The sequence below is a fragment of the Dioscorea cayenensis genome, chromosome 17, assembly GCF_009730915.1.
Source record: "Dioscorea cayenensis subsp. rotundata cultivar TDr96_F1 chromosome 17, TDr96_F1_v2_PseudoChromosome.rev07_lg8_w22 25.fasta, whole genome shotgun sequence".
Classification (NCBI taxonomy): domain Eukaryota; kingdom Viridiplantae; phylum Streptophyta; class Magnoliopsida; order Dioscoreales; family Dioscoreaceae; genus Dioscorea; species Dioscorea cayenensis.
Genome location: NC_052487.1, coordinates 8,115,725 through 8,119,481, shown reverse-complemented (window position 1 = coordinate 8,119,481; position 3,757 = coordinate 8,115,725). Strand labels below are relative to the sequence as shown.

General features: G+C 33.6%; 1 pseudogene; it reads right to left on the bottom strand.

Annotated features, from left to right (window-relative positions):
• Positions 1–1,353: 1,353 nt before the first annotated feature.
• On the bottom strand, positions 1,354–2,659 carry LOC120281097 (annotated as a pseudogene).
• Between the last annotated feature and the right edge of the window lie 1,098 nt (positions 2,660–3,757).

Genomic DNA, 3,757 nt, shown 5'->3' with positions numbered 1-3,757 from the left:
GTATTGTGCAGTTTCTCATATAAATTTTTATAATAATTTTTCATATAATGTTTTAAAGGGATGTTTTAAAATTTTATTTTGTTTGTAATATTTTATAATTTAAAATAATAACTGGATGGTCTTATGATATTTTGTTTATAATATTTTTAAATTGATATAGATAATTGATTAAAAAATAGTAATTACTGGATGACTTTATGATTGCAAATTTTATTTTTATACGTTTGTAACTTAATATTTGAAAGTAATAAAATAATGAAAGAATATAAATTTGAATAAAAATATTACAAATAGATTAAAAAACAAATTAAGCATCACTATGCTTGCAATTTAAAATTTTATAATTACAATGTAGCTATTATGATATATTTTTTTTCGTTTAATTTGTTTTTATTTTTTTTTATTTTTTTGAAAAATTAGCTTATGAAACTAATTAAGTTTGAAGATTAAATATCAAATAGATATTTAGAATATCTAAAATAAAATATTTAATTTAATTAGTTAACTTTAACTATTTTATTTATTATAATTATTTACTATTTAGAAATGAATACATTTAAAGACTACAATTAAAAATATATAATACAATAAATCAGAAGAAACTTTTACTAAATTTCTAATAATTTTATAATAAAATTTTAAATTAATCTTAAAAAAATGTTCACTATTTTTCAAATAGACTATTAAATAAAATATAAAAAAATTAGAAAAAGTAGTTTAGACATAAAATAGAGATGATGACGAATTACAGTGAAATACAAAAAAATTTTAATTTTTAATTCAAAAAGGTTGTTGAAATGATTTAGCGTTGATTTGTTAAATTAAATTTAAAAAACTATATATGTTAATTGATTATAATTAATATTATAATTATAATGATGAGGGTTTAAAATTAATGAGGCGGCATTAAAAGTTAGGAGATTTGGTTGAAATATTGCATTTCCATTGGCTGATTAAAATAATAATAATAATAACAATAATACTAATAATAATAATAATGTGAAGCTTTATTTTAGTGGTTGCTCTCATGGGGTGCAAGCAGCAGGGGTGCTCTCAAAGGAGTGCAAAGCAAACCATTGCTCTTGCTCTTCAAAGGAGTGGTTTAAAATGAATGTTTAATTGAAAGTTTCTTTTCAAATGCATATTATTTATTGTGGGTATTCTGTTAAGATTATTCACATTATTGGTCAGTGATATTACATTTGTTTGAAACTCCTTCCATGTATGATCACTATTCTTTGCTTGTATTTATGTGAATCAATGTGGCTTTAAAAGGGTGTATGTACATATTTATATCTAAAACATGACCTTTTTTTTTACTATCAAAGATAAACAGCTTAACCAAGAAGAGCATTCTCAAAACAAATCACTTGTGTTTTAACCATCTTCAGCAAAACACAAACACACAAGAATCAAGCAACCAGATCATACTCATCAAGATCAGGAGAAACAACATCCAACCTCATCATACTCGCATACTGATCAGGAACAGGAGCTCCAGCCTGCACACAAAGCTCAACAACGGCAGGAGCTTTACCGTAATACCTCTTCATCTCATTGGCCAATGCAGGACCATTTAAGTCGCTAACATGCCACACATAATTTGGCATTATCAAGTCATCAATTGTGGCCTCTTGCCATGCATGAAGACCGTCCCTAAACTGATGCTTTGCAGCTTTGCACATCCTCACCTTGTGTCCTTTTGGTCCTACTTGCACCTCAGTACAATAACCACAAGTTACAACGCTATATTTCTTCATCAGCTTCACTGCTCCTGATCTCATTTCAAACAAGGACTCGAGTCCCATTAAACTCAGCTCACTTGTTGTCAATCCCAATTCAAATTTGAATTGCTCTTGTGGAGGATCAAGAGATTTGTCTTCATTATCAGGTTCAAAGTCTACAATCCTCCCTTCAATTGAATACACAGGCTTGGTTCTTCTTTTTGTTCGATAACCAGAAAGGTTGAGGCCTGCTTGAGATACAGAGTTCAACAATGGCTGGCAGTCTTTGAATTCCAAATCTCTCATTGTGCCCCAACTCTTGGCTTGCAAACTCTATCATAAAGGTGGTAACAATGTTAGAGGGCCAATATACTTTAGGCCCATATTTGTTTCAAAACATTCCCACTAAAAGTTTAGTACCACATTGCCTAGATACAAGAACTTCATCCACTTTATATATAGTACTATTCATTATCCTTTAACTTTGCTTTAGTGGTTATGCTCTCTTACGCAAATTTCAGGGTTTGGATTTGGAAATTAGCTTAGAAATTCTGAACTCACGTAGGCGCATGGTGCGGACACGAATGCACCAGATTTATTGGGTGCAGTCACGCAATAGGTTTTTTACCTTTTTGCCCTTTATCTTATATTTTAAACTTTTAATCTTTTGCGCCTTTTTAAACTGCTTTCATCGGTTCCGGCCGTGTCTCTTCACCTTTCGTCGTGACCCTTCCGAGAACCGCCCGTTGCCATGCCTCTTCGCCGTCAGCGTCCCTCTGTCTTGCCGCCTTTCCACTAATATTAAAACCTAATCCATCACCGGATTTGAATAATTTTGATATTTTCCTCTTTCTCTCTGAGCGCTCGCTTGCTTGTTCTCTGTTCTGGTGCGCGAACAGAGAACCAGACTGTTGAATCCTGGAGAACAACGCCATCTGAGTTTCCTATCGCACTGCAAAAAAGAGGGCGAATTTGTTCTTAAGGACAGTGCTCTTGCACGCCTCAGTCTTCTGTCATCCCGTTCCTGTTTCTGCTCTAACAACAAATAAGATTTTCCAACAATCTTAAGAACAAATTATGGATAACGCGATGACCACCGCTAAGTCACTTCCTGACGTCTCGAAGATTGATCAATTCGCTGGCACATTTTTCAAACGATGGCAACAAAAGGTGTTCTCGGCGCTAGACATGTTCAACCTCGCACATATCCTGACTGAACCAAAGCCGGACCCAACATCAGAAGCTTATGCGAAAACCTTGCCAATCTGGGAGAAAGGAAACAAGATCTGTCGTCATACCATCCTCAGCACTTTCTCAAATGAATTGTATGACATCTACTGCGATCTCAAGACAGCGAAAGAAATCTGGGATTCACTGCATAAGAAATAAGTAGTTGAAGATGCCGGGAATCAGAAATACGCAATAGGAAATTTCTCTGATTTCCAAATGACTGAAGACGAGGATGTATCTTCTCAAATTCATGATTATCATGTTTAGGTCAATGATCTGAAGAATGAAGAAATCATCTTACCTGATGCATTCATTGTCGGCTTCCTCATTGAACGTCTTCCCGAATCTTGGAAACACTACAAAAACAACTTGAAGCATAAAAGGAAACTCATGACTCTTGAAGACATCATTGTACATATCCGAATCGAACAGAAAAATCGGCAAAGGGATGATGCAGACAAGATTAAAGAACTCTCATCCAAGGCGAATCTCATTAAAACAGGATTAAACAAAAATCAGAATTTCAACAGGAATCCCAAGAAATTCAAAGGAACCAAAAATAATTTCAAAGGCTCTGCACAAAGATTCAACGGACAAAAGAAGGATGGCTTCAAATTTAATCAGAATTTTCAAACAAAAAGAAAAGGTGCGTGTTATGTTTGTGGCAAACCAGGGCATTATGCATCTCAATGTGACTACAAGAAAGAACCAAAGAAGACAATTGCTAAAGTCAACCTAACGGAAGGAGGCAATGATGATATCATAGCAGCTGTTGTTTCTCAAGCACTTATGGTGGCGGATGC